This window comes from Halichoerus grypus, chromosome 3 (genome assembly GCF_964656455.1).
Source record: "Halichoerus grypus chromosome 3, mHalGry1.hap1.1, whole genome shotgun sequence".
Taxonomy (NCBI): Eukaryota; Metazoa; Chordata; class Mammalia; order Carnivora; family Phocidae; genus Halichoerus; species Halichoerus grypus.
In genome coordinates, this window is record NC_135714.1 from 32,869,341 (window position 1) to 32,894,105 (window position 24,765).

Consider the following 24,765-nt stretch of genomic DNA (forward strand, 5'->3'; position numbering starts at 1 on the left):
CTGTACTTTGTCAAATGCTTTTTCTGCATCTATTGAGAGGATCATATGATTCTTGTTCTTTCTTTTGTTAATGTATTGTATCACGTTGATTGAGTTGCGGATGTTGAACCAACCTTGCAGCCCAGGGATAAATCCGACTTGGTCGTGGTGAATAATCCTTTTAATGTACTGTTGGATCCTATTGGCTAGTATTTTGGTGAGAATTTTTGCATCCATGTTCATCAGGGATATTGGTCTGTAATTCTCCTTTTTGATGGGGTCTTTGTCTGGTTTTGGGATCAAGGTAATGCTGGCCTCATAAAATGAGTTTGGAAGTTTTCCTTCCATTTCTATTTTTTGGAACAGTTTCAGAAGGATAGGTATTAATTCTTCTTGAAATGTTTGGTAGAACTCCCCTGGGAAGCCATCTGGCCCTGGGCTTTTGTGTTTTGGGAGATTTTTGATGACTGCTTCTATTTCCTTAGTGGTTATAGGTCTGTTCAGGTTTTCTATTTCTTCCTGGTTCAGTTTTGGTAGTTGATACATCTCTAGGAATGCATCCATTTCTTCCAGGTTATCTAATTTGCTGGCATAGAGTTGCTCATAATATGTTCTTATAATTGTTTGTATTTCTTTGGTGTTGGTTGTGATTTCTCCTCTTTCATTCATGATTTTGTTGATTTGGGTCATTTCTCTTTTCTTTTTGATAAGTCTGGCCAGGGGCTTATCAATCTTGTTAATTCTTTCAAAGAACCAGCTCCTAGTTTCGTTGATCTGTTCTACTGTTCTTTTGGTTTCTATTTCATTGATTTCTGCTCTGATCTTTATTATTTCTCTTCTCCTGCTGGGTTTAGGCTTTATTTGCTGTTCTTTCTCCAGCTCCTTTAGGTGTAGGGTTAGGTTGTGTACTTGAGACCTTTCTTGTTTCTTGAGAAAGGCTTGTATTGCTATATACTTTCCTCTTAGGACTGCCTTTGCTGTATCCCAAAGATTTTGAATAGTTGTGTTTTCATTTTCATTGGTTTCCATGAATTTTTTTAATTCTTCTTTAATTTCCTGGTTGACCCATTCATTCTTCAGTAGGATGCTCTTTAGCCTCCATGTATTTGAGTTCTTTCCGACTTTCCTCTTGTGATTGAGTTCTAGTTTCAAAGCATTGTGGTCTGTAAATAGGCAGGGGATGATCCCAGTCTTCTGGTACCGGTTGAGACCTGATTTATGACCTAGGATGTGATCTATTCTGGAGAATGTTCCATGGGCACTAGAGAAGAATGTGTATTCCGTTGCTTTGGGATGGAATGTTCTGAATATGTCTGTGAAGTCCATTTGGTCCAGTGTGTCATTTAAAGTCTTTATTTCCTTGTTGATCTTTTGCTTAGACGATCTGTCCATTTCAGTGAGGGGGGTGTTAAAGTCCCCCACTATTATTGTATTGTTGTCGATGTGTTTCTTTGCTTTTGTTATTAATTGCCTTATATAATTGGCTGCTCCCATGTTAGGGGCATAGATATTTACAATTGTTAGATCTTCTTGTTGGATAGACCCTTTCAGTATGATATAATGTCCTTCCTCATCTCTTATTACAGTCTTTGGTTTAAAATCTAATTTGTCTGATATAAGGATTGCCACCCCAGCTTTCTTTTGGTGTCCATTAGCATGGTAAATGGTTTTCCACCCCCTCACTTTCAATCTGGGGGTGTCTTTGGGTCTAAAATGAGTCTCTTGCAGACAGCATATCGATGGGTCTTGTTTTTTAATCCAATCTGATAGCCTGTGTCTTTTGATTGGGGCATTTAGCCCATTTACATTCAGGGTAACTATTGAAAGATAGGAATTCAGTGCCATTGTATTGCCTGTAAAGTGACTGTTACTGTATATTGTTTGTGTTCCTTTCTGGTCTATGTTGCTTTTAGGCTCTCTCTTTGCTTAGAGGACCCCTTTCAATATTTGTTGTAGGGCTGGTTTCGTATTTGCAAATTCCTTTAGTTTTTGTTTGTCCTGGAAGCTTTTTATCTCTCCTTCAATTTTCAATGACAGCCTAGCTGGATATAGTATTCTTGGCTGCATATTTTTCTCATTTAGTGCTCTGAATATGTCCTGCCAGTCCTTTCTGGCCTGCCAGGTCTCTGTGGATAAGTCTGTTGCCAATCTAATGTTTCTACCATTGTAGGTTACATATCTCTTCTCCCGAGCTGCTTTCAGGATTTTCTCTTTGTCTCTGAGACTCGTAAGTTTTACTATTAGATGTCGGGGTGTTGACCTATTTTTATTGATTTTGAGAGGGGTTCTCTGTGCTTCCTGGATTTTGATGCCTGTTTCCTTCCCCAAATTAGGTAAGTTCTCTGCTATAATTTGCTCCATTATACCTTCTGCCCCTCTCTCTCTTTCTTCTTCTTCTGGGATCCCAATTATTCTAATGTTGTTTTGTCTTATGGTATCGTTTATCTCTCGAATTCTGCCCTCGTGATCCAGTAGTTGTTTATCTCTCTTTTTCTCAGCTTCTTTATTTTCCATCATTTGGTCTTCTATCTCACTGATTCTTTCTTCTGCCTCATTTATCCTAGCAGTTAGCGCCCCCATATTTGATTGCACCTCATTGATAGCCTTTTTGATTTCTACTTGGTTAGATTTTAGTTCTTTTACTTCTCCAGAAAGGGTTTCTCTAATAACTTCCATGTTTTTTTCAAGCCCAGCGAGTATCTTTAAAGTGATGATTCTGAACTCTAGATCTGACATCGTACTAATGTCCATATTGAGTAGGTCCCTGGCAGTCGGTACTACCTCTTGTTCTTTTTGTTGAGGTGATTTTTTCCGTCTTGTCATTTTGTGCAGAGGAGAATAGATTAATGAGAGAACAAAATGCTAGCAGGGTAACAACATCCCCAGAAAATATACTCTAAACAAATCAGAAAAGACCTGAAGCAGTGGGAAAAGAAAGGGAAACAGAGAAAAAAGAAAAGGAAAGAAAAAAAGAAAAAAGAAATAGATAAAGATAAAAACAAACAAAAGCAGAACAAAACAAAACAAAACAAAACCAGAATGTGATCAAATATGATCAGGCTGGATTATAGATCAGTGCCACACACTAGATTTTGGGTGTATTTTGGTCTGTTAAAAGAAAGTCCCTCCCAAAATTTTAAAGAAAGAAAAACTTATATATGTACAAAAATAAGGGTTGATATGATGAAGGGATGGAATATGACTGTAAAGATGGAAATTATAAAAAATTTTAAAAAAGGATTTGATAAGTTGTTTGAAAAAAGAAAGAAGAGGATTAAAAAAAAAAAGAAAGAAAGAAAAAAGGGAGAGAATGTGATCAGGCAGGGGAGTAGAAAAAAACCATACACTAGAGATTTAGAGTATATTTTGATCTGTTAGAAGAAACTATCTCAAGGTTTTAAAGAGAGAACAACTTATATATATATGCCAAAAATACGGGTAACTACTATGAAGGGATAGAATATGACTTTTAAAAATGAAAAATAAAAATGTTTTTTTTAAAAAAGGGATTGATAAGATGTTGGTTGAAAAAGGGAAAAAGAAAAATTCAAAAAAAAAGAAAAAAGGAAAAAAAAAAGACAGTTAAAAAAATAATTAACTTTGAAAGGCTAAAGAATCATGGTAAAAAAGCCATGAATTCTATGTGCAGTATTCCCCTAGCGCTGGAGTTCTGCCGTTCTCATTGTTCGGTAAACTTGGTCTTGGCTGGCTGTTCTCGCTGATCTTCTGGGGGAGGGGCCTGTTGCCGTGGTTCCCAAATGTCTTTGCCGGAGGCAAAATTGCCCCGCCCTTGCCGGTCCGGGCTAAGTAATCTGCTCGGGTTTGCTCTCCGGAGCTTTTGTTCCCTGCAAGCTTTCCGTACAGCTTTGGAGGCGGAGAGTGAGAATGGCGGCCTCCCGGTCTCCGCCCCGGCGGAGCCGAGAACTCGGGGTCCCGCTCCTCAGCGAGCCCCCAGAGAAAAGCAGTCAGTCACTCCCGTCTCCCCGGTCTCCGGCCACACTCCGCACTCACCCGGCCTGTGACCGCGCCTTTCTATCTGGCACCCGACCCCGGGTGGAGTCTCCAAACCCAGCAGATCCCCGCGGTGAGCTCCCGCACCTCTCCTCCCGGGGGAAGAAGGTGAGTCTCCCCGGATCTGCCGCTTGTTGGGTCCCTGCTGGAGGAGCAGTGGCCCGACGGTGCCGCGGATCACGGTTTATAGCAACCCCGAGCTGAGAGCCCGCGCCTGGGCTCCGTCTCTGCAGCCGGCTTCCCTGCTCCGATACCTGGGAGCTCTGCCGCACTCAGGCACCCCCGGTCTTTCTGTGACCCCGAGGGTCCTGAGACCACACTGTCCCGCGAGGGTTCCACCCCCCCCCCTCGCCACCAGAGTGACGTCCCTCAGCGGAGCAGACTTCTAAAAGTTCCGATTTTGTGCTCCGCGGCTCTATCACTTGCCAGAAGCGGCCGACGGAGGCCCCTCCCCCGCCATCTATCCTCCCGAATAACGCCTCGGATTCACTTCTCCGCACGTCCTACCTTCCAGAAAGTGGTCGCTTTTTTGTTCAGAGAGTTGTTGCTATTCTTTTCTTCGATCTCCTGTTGAGTTTGTAGGTGTTCAGAATGGTTTGATCCCTATCCAGCTGAATTCCTGAGAGGAGACGAAATCCAGGTCTCCTACTCCTCCGCCATCTTGCTCCGCCCCTCCGAGGGTTCATTTTTCTCAACATCTTCCCCAACACTTATTTCTTCAGTACAAATTCTTCTTACATTGCTACTTAGTCAAACTTAAGATGTGGTTTTAACCTCATGATCCAAAATGGCTGCTTAGCCTCCAATCATCATATCCTCATTCCAGCCAACAGAAAGGACAAAGGGGAGAAGTGCTTATTCCCTCCCTTCAAAGATACTTTCTAGATGTTGCATACATAACTTCTACTTTACATCTCATTGTCTAGAATTTAGAGATGACCACACCTAGTTATATGGGGATTTGGAAAATGTAGTCATTATTCTGGCTGGCCCCATGCCCAGATGAAAATCAGAGATTTTATTACTAAGAAAGAAGAAGTGATATTAGTGAATCAAATACATAAATCTTATTATTTTATTATACATTACTATGTTTATTATACTATACTATATATACTAAACTGCTTATTAATATTATATAGTATATATAGGATGGGTATTACATGTATTATATTTTTAATTTTAATTGAATAGCAGGAAAAAGTACTATAAATGTTTATCTTTAAAACAAAGCTCATTCAGGGTCCCCTGGGTGGCTTAGTTTGTTAAGCATCTGCCTTCGGCTCAGGTCGTGGTCCCAGAGCCCCAGGATCAAGCCCCACATCAGGCTCCTTGCTCAGCGGGGAACCCTCTTCTCCCTCAGCCTGCTGCTCCCCCTGCTTGTGCTCTCTCTCTCTCATTCTCTCTCTCTGAAAAATAAATAAATAAAATCTTTAAAAAAAAAAAAGCTTATTCAGGGTCACTTGGGTGGCTCAGTCAGTTAAGTGACAGACTTATGGTTTGGGAATCAGGTCATGATCTCAGGGTCATGAGATTGAGCCCCATGTTGGGCTCCTTGCTCACATTGGAGTCTGCTGGAGAGTCCACTGGAGATTCCCTCTCCCCATCCCAACCCCCGCTCACATGTGCACGCACTAAAAAAAAAAAAGAAACAAAGCTTATTCATTTTTTTCTTTGTAAAAGTCTTTCTTGTTTTCTACTGTGAATATAACAGTAGTTTTTAAAAGCACGGACTCTAGAGCAGAATGATAATGTTTAAATCATGGCTCCATAGTTTATTTGCTGTGGATGTATAACTTCTAACAAGTCACTTTTAGCCACGATTTCTTCATCTGTAAATGAGGATAGTTAACAGTACCAAACTTATGGGGTAGTTGAAAAGATGATATGTATTAATACACATATGCGCATACAACAATAAGTGCTCAGGAGCGCCTGGCTGGCTCAGTCAGTAGAGCATGTAACTCTTGATCTCGTGGTTGTAAGTTCAAGTCCCACATTGGATGTAGAGATTACTTAAAAAGTAAAATCCTAAAAAGACAGAAACAAAAACAAAAAACCAGTAAGTGCTCAATAAATGTTAACTATTATTATTGTTGAAACTCTTAGAATATTCAAAAAATTAGAAAGAGTAAGGAAAGGTAATCCATAATCCCACTTCCCCAAAACAACCAATATTAAAATGTTGATGTATTTACTTACAATCTTAAGTGCTATGGATATTTTACACAGTTGAAATACTTATGTCTATCATTCGTATCCTTCTTTAGTCAGAATCCACTCCCCTCCCTTCTCCATTCTGCTTTGTGTCCCTGGATGTGAACCAGTAAGTACTTCATCAATAGGTTCTATTGGGTTTTTCTATATGGATTTGGCCAATAGGGAACAGAGTATTTATTTCTATCTCCTTCTTTGAGGGATTGCTATGGGTTGGCTTTGTCCCTTTACTGAAGGTCCCAGCTCCTGTCAGAGCCTCTCTCTCTCTCTCCACGTAGCTACCCTTTCTGGGGTCTCTCTTTCAGGCCTGGGAATGATAGCCATTGTTGACAGACCCAAAGTCCTGCAGTAATCTTATTGATTTCTCTTAACCTTTTGTAAATAATCCCTTTATTAAATCCCCTCAAATTACCCAGTTTGAGTGTACTAAACTTTTCTTCTAGGACTTTGACTAAGACATAGGAGGATAAGAATCATTTCAGAAAGATTTTTTTGATAGCTGTAGAATATTCTATAGTGCCAATGTACCTTAACACTAATAGCAAAGTACTTAATATGCATGTCCAAAACCTTATAGACATTACTTTATTCATTCCTCAGCACCCCAGGGATTGGTATTTTACAGATGAGGAGACTGTGCCTCAGGGAAGTCTGAAAATTTACTTCCCTGAGGTCATAGGGCTGATAAGCAGCAAAGTTAGTCTTACTTCAGAATCTATATTCTTCGTACTAAACCCAGTGGTTCCAAAACCTGGCTAATTGTCAGAAGAATCTAAGGAATTTTTTTCCTGTGTCCATTCATAGAGAGCTTAATATTGTAGGTCTAGAGTGAGATCCAGAAATCTCTATTTTTAATAAAAGTTCCTTAGGGGATTCTGATAATCAGCTAGATTTGGAAATAAATTATTTAATTTTAATATACTTATGTTTCCTTTTATAGGATATTTGGATCATCTATACATTTTGTTATAAGAAGACTGCAGTAAATATGGTTATATGTAAAGCTTTGACTGTATTTAGTATTGTTCACATAAGATAAGTCCCAGAAGAGTGATTAGTGAATCAATGATATAAATCTTATTAAGATTCTTGGGGCACCTGGGTGGCTCAGATGGTTAAGCATCTGCCTTCGGCTCAGGTCATGATCCTGGGGTCCTGGGATCAAGCCCCACATCAGGCTCCTGGCTCAGCGGGGAGCCTGCTTCTCCCTCTGCCTCTGCCTCTCCACCTGCTCATGCTCTCTCTCTCTCTGTATCTCTGTCAATTGAATAAATAAAATAAAAATCTTTAAATCTTTTTAAGATTCTTGAAATGTTTCATTCAAATATTTATTCATTCAGCTACTCAAATATTCACTTAAAAATTATGCATTCTTGGGGCACCTGGGTGGCTCAGTCAGTTAAGCATCTGCCTTCGGCTCAGGTCATGATCCCAGCAGAGGAGTCTGCTTCTCCCTCTCCCCCTGCCTGCCGCTCCCCCCTGCTTGTGCTCTCTCTCTCTTGCTCACTCTCTCTCAAATAAATAAATAAAATCTTTTAAAAAAATTATGCATTCTTTCTACAAATATTTATTAGACATTTGTCATGCACCATGCACTGTGCTGACAGTTTGATATACCACAGTGAGCAAGACACACACTGGGGGAGATGGATATTAATAACTACATAAACAAAATACTTAAATTATAATTGTGATAGGGTCTCTGAAGAAAAAGTAAAGGGGAATATAACCCTGTTTGGAGATGATTAGTGAAGATATTGCTGAGGAAATTACATTTACTTATTTATTTATTTTAAAGATTTTATTTATTTGACAGAGAGACACACAGTGAGAGAGGGAACACAAGCAGGGGGAGTGGGAGAGGGGAAGCAGGCTTCTCGCGGGGCAGGGAGCCCGATGCGGGGCTCGATCCCAGGACCCTGGGATCATGACCTGAGCCGAAGGCAGCCGCTTAAAGACTGAGCCACCCAGGCGCCCCAGGAAATTAACATTTAAATTGAGGTTTGACGAATGAGTAGAAAAGTTAACTATGCAAAGAGAAAGGAGAAGGCATTCTGGGCAGAGAAAAGTGACATATATGAAGGCTCAAACATGTAGGGGACCTTGGAAAGTTATGTAAAATTAGATTTATGTTATAAGATGGCTGTGGATATACTGAGGTTTTGGAAATGTTAAGTTTTGAGATAACCAAATGTGGGACATCTTAGTGGAGATGTTGAATCAGGAGTTAGAGATAAGGATCTGGAGCTCACAAGAGAAGTCTTTTGTAAAGAAATTAATTTGGTATTTGAAACCATGGAAATGGATGGAATGTACAGTGTAGAGGACAAATGTATAGAGGGTCAAGAAAAGAGGGCTAATGACTGAGCCTGGAGACTCCAATGTCGAGAGACTGGATAAAGAAGTTCCAAAGGAGGGGTGCCTGGGTGGCTCAGTCGGTTAAGCTTCAGCTCAGGTCATGACCTCTGGGTCCTGGGATCGAGCCCCACATTGGGCTCCCTGCTCAACGGGGAGTCTGCTTCTCCCTCTCCTGCTCCCCCTGCTTGTGCTGTCTCTCTCTCTCTCTCAAATAAATAAATAAAATCTTTAAAAAAATGTGTGTACGCTCTCTCTAAATAAAAAAATAGATAGTTAAATAAAATCTTAAAAAAAGAAAGAAAAAGGGTAAAAGATGTGAAGAGACTTTTTTACCAAAGAAAATACACTATACTGATGCAAATGAGATGTTCAACTTCACTAGCCATTAGTGAAATGAAAATTAAGGCGATAATGAGATAAAACTACGCATCTATTAGAAAAGACATAATAAACAAACAAAAAGTAGTGACAATAGCAAATGTTGGCGAGAATGTAGAGAAACTAGATTGCTCATACACTGCTTATGGGAATGTACAATGGTATACCCACACTGGAAAACAAATTTGGCAGTTTCTTAAAAACTAAACATACATTAATCACACAACTCAGTACTTGCATGCTAGGCATTTATCATGAAGAAATGAAAATTAATGTCCACATACCAACTGTACAGGAATGTTCATAGCAGCCGTATTTGTAATTGCCCTAACCTATAAATCACCAGAATGTCCCTCAATAGGTGAATGGTTAAATAAACTGTCATACATCCATACCATGGAATATTTAGCAATAAAAAGAAATAAACTGGTGATACATGTAACAACTTAGATGGATCCCAAGGGCATTATGATGAGTGAAAAAGCCAGTCCCAAAAGGGTACATGCTGCATGATTCCATTTATATAGCTTTCTACAACTGATAAAATTATAGAAATGGAAAATAAATTAGTGGTTGTCAGAGTTTTTAGGGTGTGTATGTATGGCTATAAAGGGGCAGCACAGGGAGACATCTGTGGTAATGGAATAGTTCTGTATTTCAATTGCAGTGGTGGTTACATAATAAAATGGTATAAAACTATAAACACACATTGTACCAATGTCAGTTTTCTGGTTTTGATATTGTACTATAGTTATATAAAATGTAACTGTTGGGGGAAACTGGATGAAGCGTTCACAGGATCTCTCTGTACTGTCTTTATGACCTCCTGTGACTCTATAATTATTTCAAAATAAAAAAATTAAATATAACTATGCATAAGAAGCAAGTTTTTAAAGATATATTTATGTAAAATTTTAACAAAAAAACCCATGGTCCATATTGTTTAGGGCTACATACATTTATACCTGCTTGAATGAAATTAAATTATTTATTTTATACTGCCGAAGGATCAAATATTAAAACTTTGTATAGTTAAACCTAACGGTAAAATTCAGATACATACAAAGATGGTAATGATATATATCAGTTTTAGAATAAAGACTGCCTCAGGGAAAGTACAGAAAAGAGATGGGAATGAAGCTTTTGGTGGATCCAAAAATTAGGAAAAAATGAGAAGTTTCCTTGCAAAGGTTAGTGGTGGGTTGGTAGATGAAAAGATGGAATTCAGATGTGGGGCTATTGTTCGCTTTGTTTTGTTTGTTTTGTTTTGTTTTGTTGTAAAAGACTGCAACTTACTTGGATATTGAAGGAAAATATCCGGTACAGAGAAATTGAAAATCCAGTAAGGGATGCCTGGCTGCTCAGTTGGTGGAGCATGCAACTCTTGATCTCAGGGTTGTGAGTTCAAGCCCCACACTGGGCATGGAGCCTACTTAAAAAAGAAAAGAAAAAATCCAGTAAGAAATGGCAACTAGTCCAAATGTAAGGTGAAAAATCATCAAAGAGGGAATAATTGGACAGGTACTGGAAAGATTGAAGGTTATGCTTAATGCGTAGTAAAAGACTGAATGTACAAATGGACAATGGCCAAACCATATATGGCAATAGAATTCTGACCATAACCTCTGCAGCAATGGGCATGGAATGATCAGGACTTGGTCAATGACTGCTGGTCTCCCTATTAATTTATTTATTGGACCTCCCTTCCAACTCAGAACAAGAGAGAGCCACATGTGCTCCCTAAAGCAATCACATAAGATGTCTCATTTCTAGCTAGATGCCTCCAGCTTCCTCATGCCAACAACCACCAACCAGAGCATACCTGGAGCCTTTTTTTTTTTTTTTTTTTTTTTTACTATAAAGCTTTCTTGCTTGCCCTGGAGTCTCTGCCAAAAGCAAGTGATTGTGGCTGACTCCTTTGCAATAGCAAGCTCTGAAAAAATTGCCTCTGTTTGTTCTCATTTAGGTAACATTCCTTTATGTCCACAGTAGAAAGGTTGAATTCATGATTTTGAAGGTAGACTTCATGACCCTTCAAGTGAGAAGCTGAGGTAGATTGAATCTATTGAAAGATGACGATGTCAGGAAACTGCAAAGACAAATTTTGGATGGATTGTCTTTGTAGATAATAAACGCAGAAAATTGGCTGGGTTTTTGAGGATATGACTATGGCCAAAAGTACTGATGTCTTCAATAAATGAGGGAAAGTGGATGGGAAGTCAACAGTACCAAGAGATAGGCTGGGGTGGGGTGGAATAACACTGTTTTCATACTGCCTTTAAGGTAGTCCTTCAAGTCTTCCCTTAAAGGAATGCCAGGTAGGCTGAGGACCAACAGTGAAAAAGAGTAATGATCTCTGTCCTAATAGTGAGCGGGGGAAGCAGATATTAGAGTAAATGTGTTAACTGTCAGGGAACTATCATGGAAGCACCACAAGATGGAACCTAGTCAAGATTTTGAGGGCAGGAACTGTCAGAGATTTCCTGGAGGCAGTGATAATTCATACTGTGTCCTGAAGGATGAGTAGGAAAGCACAAGCATAGAGAGGGTCTCATTGCTCTGATTTTATTTCTGTACTGAGACTATACTGTCTTGATTACTATGGCTTTATGATAGGTCTTCAGAGGACAAGTTCTTCCATCTTACTCCTCTTCAGATTGTTTTGGTGCTTCTTAACCTTATTCTTTCTCATTTCAATTTTATTTATTTAATTTTAATTTATTTACTTGTTTGTTTGTTTTCAAGTAAGCTTACACCTAACGTGGGGCCTGAACTCACCACCCCAAGATCAAGAGTCACATGCTCTACTGACTGAGCCAGCCAGGTGCCCCATTTTTCATTTCGGTTTTAGAATACACTTGTCAAGTTTCATGAAAATCTGATAGGATTTTGGTTAGGCCTGCATAGAATTTAAACCTCTTTCTTCTTACTGAATTTTTATACATTCCTTAAGTGGCAGCTTTAAATTTTACCTTCCTCAAGAAGGGCTTACCTGCCTTCCTAGATAAAGTTAAATTTCCTTACTACGTATTTCCACAGCATCCTGTACTTCCCATTAATTAACACAAATCAGACTTATAATTCTTTACTCAAAGTCTGTCTCCTGGGCTGGAAAGTTCACAGGGACCACATCTGTCTAGTTCACCACAATATCCTCCAGCACACAGTCTAAAATAGTTCGTGCTTAAGCCACACTTTTAAAAATTTAAACTAAAAATGTAAATGGGTGTTAGTTGGTAGGGGGTGAAGGGCTGAGGTTGTGAGTCTTCAGCATGTAATATGTAAGGCAGGGATAATCAGTGGAGTGAGACCCCTGAGGAGGTTGAAGAAACATGGTAAAGAGATAGGGGAAGAGATGCCTTGTCTATTTCACAGGAGAAAGATCAAAGAATGGTTGGTTGGTGAGAGTTAACAGAGTTCTCTTCTATTATTATTATATTCTTCTGTCATTATTTCTAATAATCTACTATTACTACTACTTCCTTTTCTTTCTAAAGTAAGAGATGAGGGGATTTGGTACTCATAAGGGAGAGGCAGCAAGATGGGAGATGGGAGAAGAGTGGAGGAGAGGGGTGAAGAATGGATGTGTGAACAGAATAGAGGAGCCAAAGAATCCCGGGGCAGGATTAAGGGCCTAGCGGATATAGGAGACCATGAATTCATACTGTTCCCAATCATATCAATCTGCACCGTATGGTTTTCTCCAGCTGTCCCTAGCAACACAGGTCCACCTACAGATGATATGAAATGTTGGATTGATCCAGGCTGGGATTTTTGCCAGACTGGTGCCAGTGAAGGACAATTAAACCAGTGAGTTCAAAATATTGGTCAAAAGTGGTTGATAAGAAGAAAGGGAGTCAGGGAGAGAGACAGACTAGAGACTAAAAGGGCATTTTGTCTGGTTTGTGACAGTTTTCTATTCCTGGTTTCCCAGCTATGTTTCCAACCCATGGGTTCAAGAGATTCCCCTGCATCACTATGGCGAATCTTCTTTTTTCACTGAAGGGAGTTGGAGGAGTTTCTGTTTCAAAATAGTCTTAACTAAGAAAATGTAATATAGACTCTTGTACTTCTCATACTGTGTTTTTGTGGTTTGGAGGTAATGTAGAGCCAAAGTTGATCAGTTTTTCAAGCATTTGGGGCATTTCTGTCGAACTCATCTAACAGCTCTATTGCATAAAGGGCTCAGAGTTCTGGCAGATGATTTTGGAGCCTCTGGGGCTTGGAGTCACCAGGAGAGTTTGCAGGGATCCTTGCCTCCTTGCCTAACTAATGCTATTCAGAAGCAGCCAGGACCTCATGCCTGGAGCTGCTGGGGTAGAAAGGCAGTTTCTTTGATTGGCTGAAGATCTTGTCCTGGGAAAAGAGGAAGGTGAGCCCTCTGTTCTTGGCTATAACCAAGATCTTTCCTGACTTGTTTCCTATTGCAAAGTGAATCACTCTTGAAGTAGGTCAGCAATGCCGCAGTCATCTGTCTCTTTCCAGGCTCTACCACTTCGAGATCATATCACTGACCCTTGTGTCTTTCTTCCCAAAGCCATCAGAGACAGGTTTACCAAAACATTTACCTTCTGTTTCCTACTTCATACAATGCTAAATACTAACAACATGGGGCTCTGAGGCTGCCTGTTTTGGGATTTACTTGATTGACATCTCTATAAGGCATTTAGTTTTAGTTTCCCACAACAGTAACACACAAGCAACTTTCATTCTCCTTTTCTCAATTCCTCCTTTCAATTTAACAAGCTGCTCTCAAGGTAGGTTCTAAAATGAGTCCTTGGTATGCAGAAAATGTGGTCATGCTATTAATTTAAATTCCATCAAGTGATATGTCGTAATTTATTTAACTATTCCCCTCTGGTTGGACATCTAGATTATTTTTGCTATTTAATTTTATAATTACCCACTGTAAAGGATATCTTTATGCATAAAAGTTTTTCTGTATTTAGGAAAATGTGGGATTCCTCCTTAACTTTCTAGAGTTTTCAGTACCACTAGCATGTAATAATTGTGTACTGCTGAGCCTGAAAGTGTAGAATAATGATATTTAACACCTGCCCCCTTTTTCCCCCCTCTGCTTAGTTTTCTTTGAATCTCTGACCTCTGTAAAATGCCAGTGAATTCCATTTTCCACACTATCATTGCCATTTCTTCCCCATGTAGACCTCCCTCCTGGAGGTATTTGTCTTCCTACTTGGATCTGTACTAATTTCTTTCTAGACCTATTACACAGCGGTCATCTATGCACTCCCCAGTTTCCTGGATCTGATGACTTACTCTTTCGTTGTTTACTCTCTTATTTTGCTGGAGTGTATCCTCTAATGTCATCATGCAAAGAAGTGTGCAAAGAAGATAAACATTGTGATACTATGCATGTCTAAATATATCAAAGTTAAAAACCATTTTTGAATTTTGCATTTTGAGGACAATGATCCATTGTCTTCTAGCATTCAGTGTTGTGGAGAAATTCAATATAATTCTAACTCTCAATCTTCTGTTTGTGGTATTTTTTTTTCTTCGAAAGCTTCTAGAATCATCTCTTTTTTTGGTGTTCTGAAATTTCAAGTTGACATGTCTTAGTGTTGCTGTTTTTTAAATTTATTATCTTGAGCACTCAGTATGCTTTTTTAAATTGAGATACAACTGACACATTAGTTTTAGGTGTACAACATAATGATTCCATAATTGCATGTTCAATATGTGTTTTTATTTTTTATTTTTTTAGATTTTTATTTATTTATTTGAGAGAGAGCATGAGAGAGAGTGAGAGTGAGAGCACATGAGCAGCAGGGAGGGGTAGAGGGAGAAGCAGACTCCCTGCTGAGCAGGAAGCCCCATGAGGGACTCAATCCCAGGTCGCTGGAATCATGACCTGAGCCGAATGTAGACATTTAACCGACTGAGCCACCCAGGTGCCCTCAATATGCACTTTTAAACTGGAGACTTGGCCTTTCTTTTTCTTTCTTTCTTTCTTTCTTTCTTTCTTTCTTTCTTTCTTTCTTTCTTTCTTTCTTTCTTTCTTTCTTTCTTTCTCTTTCTTTCTTTCTTTCTTTCTTTCTTTCTTTCTTTCTTTCTTTCTTTCTTTCTTTCTTTCTTTCTTTCTTTCTTTTCTCTCTTTCAGAGATTTATTTATTTGAGAGAGAGAGAGCATGAGCAGGAGGGGTAGAGGGAGAGGGAGAAAGAATCTCAAGCAGACTCCACGCTGAGCACAGAGCCTGCTGTGGGGCTCTATCTCACAACCCTCAGATCACGACCTGAGCCTAAACCAAGAGTTGAATGCTTAACCAACTGCGCCACCCAGGTGCCCCGTTGACCTTTATTTCTGGGAAATATTCTTGTGCTATTTCCTTGATAATTTTGTTCCCAATGTCCTCTCTTTGGGGAACTCTTTTAGTTAGATGTTGAAACTCTCAGATTAATACTTTAATTTTGTTATCTTTTATATTTTACCCTCATTTTTAATTTCCAAAATCACCTTTTGTTTCTAATTTTTCTCCCTCTCCCCTTTCATTTCTCTCCTTTTCCTTACTTCTGAGAGAATTTCATTCTTATTTCATGGGATTAAAATCTTATCTCCCTGATAAAATTAATTTACTTTTTGAAATTTTCTTCTACCGTCTGCATTATCTGTTTCCGCTGAGTTCTTTTTCTTCCCCTTCGGTTTATTTGTTTTGGCCTCTGTCTTTATTGTTGGAAGCTTTCCTCGAAGATCTGGTGATCCTTGGAGGTTTGTTCAGGTTTTTAAACGAATCACTGCAAAGCTGATTGGAAACTCTGTGTGAGTGGGCAGGTCTTGTTAGCTTGTGGGCTTATTTTTAGATTGAGGAGGTAGTCAGCCAGCTTGTGGGTGTGGGTGTGGGTGTGGTCCCCCAAATGTCAGTATGGGTAGGCATTTTCTCTGTAGCAATTTAGTTTATCTGGAGAGAGCCTCTAATCTGCTGCCTGAGAAGGATAAGCCTGGCTGGTGGTGCTGTACCACAGGGTGAGGTAAGGGACTGAGGAGTCTCATGGTTCAGTAGGCAGTCTTTCATTAAAGCCTCACCCTGCCCTCTTCCTGCCTGGTGCTCCCCCAAAGCCTCTCAGGTTGTTTCTCCCCAGTAAAGTACTTGTGGGAGTTGGGGAGGGGTGGGTGCCTGACTGATGGGAGTGGAGGAAGGCTTGTGGGGCTAACTGCTTCTTTTCAGACACCCCTCATTGCTTTCAGTGCCCCATTCCTACCACTGCCTTCTAGGGGACAGGCTTCAGTTGCTAAGCCTTTCTGGAGTGAGTTGTCTTGCTTCTTAAGAACATTCTCCAACAAAGTTTGGCCTTTTTCTGCTCTGCTAATTTATTTATTTTTTTAAGTTTTTAATGGTTTTATTTATTTATTAGAGAAAGAAAGAGAGAGAGAAAACACGACTGGGGGAGGGGAGGGGTAGAGGGAGAGGGAGAAGCAGACTCCCAGCTGAGTAGGGAGCCCGACATGGGGGCTGAGCCACCCAGGTGCTCCAACCCCTCTGCGAATTTAGTTTCTGTTCCTCCACCTGCTTTTTGTCTTCATGTGCTGTGGGTTGGGGCTACAGATATTTCCTAGTCTTGTTGAAGATGGGGTTTGTGTTTCTGTTTCTCGTTCTGACTGTGTTTGGAGATTTTCAAAAAAGGAGGTTAGAAAGATCAATGCTCAGCCATCTTGATTCTGGAAATTATGGAGGTGACATCCTAGCATTTGCCTTGATCACCACTATCCAAACTTACTTGCAAAAAATACAAGTATTTTGAAGGCAGATCTGTCTGCCTATACTCTTTGCTCAGTGGCAATGCCAAGTAGTGTTATGCCTAGTTATATTGGAACCTGAAACAAAAGAGAAAATTAGTAATACTGATCCTATTTTTTTTTAAAGTTTTGATTTTTTGGGGAGTGCCTGGGTGGCTCAGTTGTTAAGCATCTGCCTTTGGCTCTGGTCATGATCCCAGGCCCCACGTCGGGCTCCCTGCTCAGTGGGAAACCTGCTTTTCCTTCTCCTGCTCCCCGTTTGTGCTCCCTCTCTGTCTCTCTCTCTGCCAAATAAATAAATAAAATCTTAAAAAAAAATAAAAACAAAGTTTTGATATTTTGTTCATTATGGGGGTGTTTGTACCAAATTTGTGTTTTAAAAATATTGCATTGAGGTATTATTTGTCTTGATCACTGAGTTTTTAAATTTTACACTCTACTTGAGTGACTTACTTGCTTCACTCTAATCCTGGTGGGGGGGAGGGAGGTGCATCACACTCCTTTTTTTTTTTTTTTTTATAGATTTTATTTATTTGAGAGATAGAGTGAGCGAGAGAGAGAGAGAGAGAGCACACATGAGCAGGGGCAGAGGGAGAGGAGAAGCAGGCTCCCTTGCTAAGCAAGGAGCCTGATGCAGGGCTGGATCCCAAGACCCTGGGATCATGACCTGAGCCGAAAGCAGACGCCTAACCGACTGAGCCACTCAGGCGCCCTGGGGTATCACATTCTTCATCAGCTGCTGTCCCCACCATAAACCACTACAAATAAACATAGAATCTAAGTAAAAGCAGCCTGTTTGCTATGCAAACTTTCAGCTTCAAGGAAAATCCCACAGTCAACTTCCAACCCATTTGCCTTCCTTAGAGCTCCATAGTTACTCTTGAATTCTCTCCTTTGTTCATAGCAATAGTTGGTCTCTTCTAGAAAATATAGGGCTGTGTCAAAGTGAGTTCCTCCTAGTATAATTGAGGTATCCGAGTTTTATTGATAAATGTTGCAAAATGTAGAAGGACAGATGTGGCACTGCCATAATAATGAGGTCCACAGCTTTTTTTACTAAGATGCCATGACATCAACAGAATCAGAAGCATTTCTTCTATATTTTCTGGGTGTTTTTTGCTAAAAACCTTGAGATGAAATAAAAGAAGTAAAAATTCTTCGGGTATTTCTATACCCATTATTAAATATGGACAAGTGTCAGAAAAGGATCCTCCCTTCTTTTTTTTTTTTTAAAGCTTTTATTTATTTTATTTTGAGAGAGAGAGAGGGAACAAGCTGGGGGTGGGGAGGGGTAGAGGGAGAAAGAGAGAGGCAGAGAGAAAGAGAAGCAAACTCCCCACTGAGCAAGGAGCCCAGCTCGGGGCACGATCCCAGAACCCAAAGATCATGACCTGAGCCGTAGGCAGATGCTTAACTGACTGAGCCACACAGGCGCCCCAGGATCCTCCCTTCTTAATTACAAGATTTTTGTTGGCTAAGTGGGAGATGGAGGAGGAAGGTGTTTTGGCTATGGAGCACTATGATGCAATGAGAGTGAATTTTTTAATTCTTTTTTATTCTTGTTTTAATTAGCTGTGGTGATGTAGGCGAGTCTTTTAGACCACTGTGCATTGCCACGTGAAGAACAGTCATGTTAAAGGTATAGAGGCAGACAAATTTTCCTTTCTCCCCTTTTATGTTCTTCGGCTGGTCTGATAATCAAATTGACATAAGACAGATTAACAGGACAAAAAGAAGTTAAATTTCCTATATGCCAGAGCCCCAAAGATCTGAGACTCAAGGGCCTGTCAGGGAGTTGAGGCTTACATGCCATCCTCAGCTAAGGAATGGGATAGTGGCCTGGGGCTTCAAAGGGGAGGAGGGTAATTCACAGGACGATAAGAAAACCCTGTTTCGTAATTAACTGTCATCCTGCCACACAGGTAAGTCTTCTGGTAATAGCTCCCTTTCTGTACCAGGCCCCCTATCAAAATTCTTTTAGGTAGTTGAGGGGGGGTAGAAGTTTGTCTTGGGTCTTGACTGACTTCAGCTCAAAATAATCCACATGCCAAAGTGGCACATTTTGGGGTGGTATATTCTGCTCCCCTTCAGTCCTGCCTTTGAAACTTCCCCAAGAAATTTCATAGTCTAGAAGTTGAATTGGTAGATTGTTCCATCTCATCGAACTAGTCTGTTCGTCCTGAGGGTAGGTCACTTCACTTAGATAGTTGTGTCTCATTTCAGGAAGCAGAGATGTGGGGGGCTCCCAAAGTTAGACCTGTGGTTCAAACAATCAGGTATTTAATAGAAGACATTTCTGTGGAAACAAAAGAAAATTGTTAGTAATTGGAGCAGATTATGATCTCAGAGTCTGGGTTCTGAAGGCCGCCAATCAAGAAGCTTACTAGATGTCCGGCTTGAAGCATCTTCAGATGGAGTACGGGCTGGTGGTGACTCTCCTGGTTTGTAGTTTGAATGCCTGTAGTGATCTCTCTGAGTAGCTGCACAGCAACAGACATGAAGACTGTCCATACATGAGGTGTTGTGGTGGTTTCTCTGAAGTTTATAACAGGTTGTTCAGCTTTAGCTTACATGGCTTTGGGAAAAAGGTGGTTTTAGTTTTCAATGGTTCCCAGTCAGAAGGGTGAGAGGAAATTGAAAATGTTAGTTTGGAGATTTGTGGCCATATATTGGAGGAAACTAGAAGAATTCAGGATCTAGTCCAGTGTATAGGTAGAAAACAAAACCTCAAAGACAATTAATAGCACTAGAATTTTATATCCACAAAGGTGTTTTACTGAAACATAATTTTTCTCTCTATAATCACTCCCACTTTTATCAAAGATAACCACAGTAAGACTAATTTGTTTGCAAATTAAGTCTAGTTTCAATAAACTTGGCCTGATTATTTATATAAGTGCAGCAAGAATAGTGATTTATCTTACAGGCTCTTTTAAATCTGCTTTGCTGGAAATTTTCATATGGAATCTCAGATTGGACTTTTATTTATTTTTATTTGAGGGAGTGAGCGAGAGAGAGAGCACAAGAGAGAGTGAGCACAAGCTGGGGAGGAGGCAGAGGGAGAGGGAGAAGCAGGCACCCCACTGAGCAGGGAGCCCAATGCGGGGCTCTATCCTAGGACCCTGGGATCATGACCCAAGCTGAAGGCAGACACTTAACCGACTGAGCCACCCAGGCGCCCCAGATTGGACTTTTAAAAGCCTCTTAAGGCTAGAAAGCCAAGCCACATACTTACCATCTGACTTCACCTGCAATACCTATAGATTTGAGTAAATTACTTTCTTTTCAAGGTCCCCAAAATATTCTGAGGTTTCTGAGACTGCCAGGAAGTGGCCTTCCTTACTCACCTGGTAAGGCTGTCAGGAACTCTGTAAGCAAGGTATCAGGCCAAGTTTTCCAAGGGGCTTTGTTGGCTCCATAAAGTCAACCTTAGTCCCTTAAAGCTGTCTGGTCATATCTGATTCCATGCACATTCTCAAAATAGACATTCCAGCCAAAGCCTTGGTAATATAAGCAATATTTCCATTTCTGTCCTGTAACAAGGACAACAGACTCTTACTGAATTTATGCAAATAACTATATTGCCATGAAAAGAGGACTCAAGAGTTTCTGAGTTCTGGGGGATCAGCTAGGGAGAAAGGGTAAATGCTTCATCTTTGTTACAAAGGTATATTTTACCAAACTGCTATAAGTCATAGATCACTTAAGAGAAAAGGTTTCCTTAAATCTGGAAAAACAAGACATTAAGGAACCAGCAATGTTTCGAACAAAAAGTCATAAAAAAAATTATAATCATCCTCCTTAGTTCATTCAGTGCCATTTAATTAATATTTGCTCTGCTTGGTCCAGGTTTTTCATTAGTTTTGGAAATTCTTATCCAATTCAGTTTATGATCAAAGAGTTATCAGAAACCTGTACTTGTCAAAGTTCTTTCCATGAATCTCCTTGAAGATGAAGAACTCGCAGGAACACTATTAAAAAAGCATCAGAGTAAAACAACTGTAAATGACAAAAGACCTAAAAATGGCCATGGTTAAAGATCTGATGAGATTTCATTATAATGCAATTGACAAGGAAATGTATTTATTTCTATGATATACATTTTAAGATAATAACTAGAATTATGATAACATTATACCAGAACATATCAGATTTCTATGCATTTCATACAAGATCAGGAATGCTTATATTAATAACATATATCCACACAAATATAATCTAAGAAGATTTAGCATCAGTTTTTTGACAGTGCTTCCCATTAAATTTAATGTAACAGATAAGCCTAATTAGTGTAACATCTCTCTTTCTGTTAGGAGAGAGAACAAATCTTTGAGATGTTCCAGGAGCCCTTTGGAAAATCCTGAATTTAGTTCAAGGTCAAAAAGACTTCATTTAGAATTTGATTTTCTGAAGTTTTTCAAAAATATCAAAAAGTTTTAAAACATTTCTTCAAGTAGGATCATAGATTACTATGAAATAATACTTTGTCACCCATTTAACCATAGTGACAAAGATTCTGCAGAGAAATACAAAAGAAAATTAAATAGTTGTTAAAAAAAAAAGCTTAACTCTTAATAGAGAAGATTCAGCTTGCTTGCTTGCTTGCTTTTCTTTTTTCTTCTTTCTTTTTTTTTTTTTAAAGATTTTATTTATTTATTTGACAGAGAGAGACACAGCGAGAGAGGGAACACAAGCAGGGGGAGTGGGAGAGGGAGAAGCCGGCTTCCCGCTGAGCAGAGAGCCCGATGTGGGGCTCAATCCCAGGACCCTGGGATCATGCAGACGCTTAACTGACTGAGCCACCCAGGCACCCTCTTTTTTTTTTTTTAATAAGACTCTATTTTTGGGACACCTGGGTGGCTCAGTCAGTTAAGTGTCTGCCTTCAGCTCAGGTCATGATCACAGGGATGGAATCCTGCATCAGGCTCCTTGATTAAAATGGAGCCTGCTTCTCCCTTTGCCTAACACTCCCCCTGCTTGTGCATGAACTCTTTCTCTCTCTCTCTGACAAATAAGTAAGTAAAATCTTTAAAAAAAAACAAGATTTTACTTTTAAGTAATCTCTACACCCAGTGTGGGGCTTGAACTTACAACCCCAAGATCAAGAGTTGCATGCTCTACTGACTGACCCAGCCAGACACCCCAAGGTTCAGCTTTTTGAAGCAAAAATTGAATAAAGACAACATGAGAAATTATTTTGACAAAAAGAATCTTTGTTTTCTAGACAGATTATTTTAATATGTAAAGAAAAACATTTTATAATTTCCTATTAAGAGCAGGCCAATAGTTTAAGAAAATTGTCCTTTTAACAGAGAGAAAACTAAATTCTAATTTAGTACCAGCTTACTTTTCATATTAAAATTCATTCACTTAATTAAATTCATTTCAATCTTAGCCAGTCCTGGCCATGCATAAAATTTCTTTCTAAAGATTCCTTTTCCACAAACCTTCTACAATTTTTCAGATTTTATGTTTTTCCCTCTTTCCCATTTTGAAATTGCCATTCTCTCTTAGGACAAAATTACTTTCTTTTCTCTTAACAAAAATCCATTTCTCTTCCTCATACCTCTTTTATTGAACACACACACACATACATACACACAGATACACACACATACACAAGAAAACACACATTCTACTTTACTTGCATCCCTAGATATTTACCCTATTATCTCTAGGAAGTTTAATTACATATATTGGAAATTTTTTTACAAGAGGTAACATTTAAAAAATGTTTAATTCCAGTATAGTTAACATTCAGTGTTATATTAGGTTCAGGTGTATAATATAGTGATTCAATAATTCTATATATTACTCAGTGCTCATCATAATAAGTGTACTCTTTAATCCAATCACCTATTTCACCCATCCCACCACCGGCCTCCCCTCTGGTAACCAACAGTTTGTTCTCTATATTTAAGAGTCTGTTTTGGGGGCCCCTGGGTGGCACAGTTGGTTAAGTGTCCAACTCTTGGTTTCCACTCGATTCATGATCTCAAGGTCATGAGATTGGGCCGCACATCAGGCTCCACACTCAACACAGAGTCTACTAAAATTTCTCCCTCCCTCTCCCTCTGCCTCTCCCCTCGCTTGCTGTCTCTCTAAAATAAATCTTTAAAAAAAAAGTCTTTTTTTTTTTAGTTTGTCTCTTTTTTTCTTTGTTCATTTGTTTCATTTCTTAAATTCCACATACGAGTGAAATAATGGTATTTGTCTCTCCATGTCATTGCAAATGGCAAGATTTCATTCTTTTCCATGGCTATTATTCCACTGTGTGTGTGTATGTATATATATAATCTCTTTTTTATCCATTCATCTATTGATGGACACTTGGGCTGCTTCCATATCCTGGCTATTGTAAATAATGCTGCTATAAACATAGGGGTGCATATATCTTTTCAAATTAGTGTTTTCATATTCTTTGGGTAAATACCCAGTAGTGGAATTACTGGATCATATGGTAGGTCTATCTTTAATTTTCTGAGAAACCACCATTCTGTTTTCCGCAATGGCTGCACCAGTTAGCATTCCCACCAACAGTGCATGAGTTTTCCTTTTTCTCCTCATCCCTGCTAACACCGGTTACTTCTTGTATTTTTGATTTCAGCTATCCTGAGAGATGTGCAGTGATACCTCATTGTAGCTTTGATTTGCATTTCCCTGGTGATGAGTGATGTTGAGCATCTTTTCATTTATCTGTTGGCTATTTGTATGTCTTCTTTGGAGAAATATTTTTTCATGTCTTCTGCCCATTTTTTAATTGGATTATTTTTTGAGGGGGTGTTGAGTTGTATAAATTATTTATTTATTTTGCATACTAACCCTTCATCAGATATATCATTTGCAGATATCTTCTCCCATTCAGTAGGTTGTCCTTTAGTTTTGTTGATTGTTTCTTTTTGTTGTGCAGAGTTTTTATTTTGATGTCATCCCAATATTTTATTTTTGTTTTTATTTTTCTTGCCTCAGGAGACATATCTAGAAAAATGTTGCTTCGGCCGATGTCAGAGAAATTACTGCCTGTACTGTCTTCTAGGATTCTTGTAGTTTCAGGTCTCACATTAAGGTCCTTAATCCATTTTGAATTTATTTTTGTGGATGGTGTAAGAAAGTGGTCCAGTTTCATTCTTTTGCATGCAGCTGTCCAGTTTTCTCAACACCATGTGTTAAAGAGACTGTCTTTTTTCCTATTGCATATTTTTGCCTTCTTTGTTAAAGATTAATTGACCATATATTCATGGGTTATTTCTGGGCTATTTTGTTCTATTGATTTATGTGTCTACTTTTGTGCCAGTATCATACTGTTTTGATTATTATAGCTTTGTAGTGTATCTTGAAATCTGGGATTGTGATACCTCCAGTTTTGTTTTTCTTTTTCAAGATTGATATGGCTATTCAGGGTCTTTTGTAGTTCCATACAAATTTTAGGATTGTTTGTTCTAGTTCTGTGAAAAATGCTATTGGTATTTTGATAGGGATTACATTAAACCTGTAGATTGTTCAATCCATGAGCATGGAATATCTTTCTATTTGTGTCATTTTTTTTTTTAAGATTTTATTTATTTATTTGACAGAGAGAGAATGAAAGAGAGAGAGAGCACATGAGAGGGGGAAGGGTCAGAGGGAGAAGCAGATTCCCTACTGAGCAGGGAGCCCGATGTGGGACTCGATCCAAGGACTCCAGGATCATGACCTGAGCCGAAGGCAGTTGCTTAACCAACTGAGCCACCCAGGTGCCCTATTTGTGTCATTTTGAATTTCTTCAGTGTTTTGTAGTTTTCAGAGTACAGGTCTTTCACCTCTTTGTTTAAATTTATTCCTGGGTATTTTATTATTTTTAGATACAATTGTAAATGGGATTGTTTTCTTAATTTTCTTTCTGCTGCTTCCTTATTAATATATAGAAATGCAACAGATTCTGTACATTGATTTTGTATCCTGCAACCTTACTGAATTTCTTTATCAGTTCTCATAGTTTTTGGGTGGAGTCTTCAGGGTTTTGTATATATAGTATCATGTCATCTGCAAATAGTGAACAGTTTTACTTCTTCCTTACCAATTTGGATAAC

At 39.2% G+C, this 24,765-nt stretch overlaps 2 long non-coding RNA genes across 4 annotated transcripts in view; both read right to left on the reverse strand.

Moving 5' to 3' along the window:
• Window positions 1-5,739: 5,739 nt before the first annotated feature.
• LOC144381246 (uncharacterized) lies at window positions 5,740-7,445 on the reverse strand. The gene is made up of 2 exons (XR_013446133.1): window positions 7,306-7,445; window positions 5,740-6,021 (listed from the first exon to the last, which is right to left on the reverse strand). It is a non-coding gene; the product is annotated as an uncharacterized LOC144381246 (long non-coding RNA).
• A 10,785-nt stretch (window positions 7,446-18,230) lies between these two features.
• The window catches only part of LOC118525975 (uncharacterized), a 36,916-nt gene continuing 30,381 nt past the window's right edge, over window positions 18,231-24,765 (reverse strand). For all 3 annotated transcript variants that reach the window (XR_013446323.1, XR_013446324.1, XR_013446322.1), the window contains exons 3-5: window positions 20,044-20,229; window positions 19,081-19,271; window positions 18,231-18,992 (exon numbers count right to left, since the gene is read on the reverse strand). This is a non-coding gene — a long non-coding RNA (uncharacterized LOC118525975). The remainder of the gene's footprint in view (window positions 18,993-19,080; window positions 19,272-20,043; window positions 20,230-24,765) is intronic.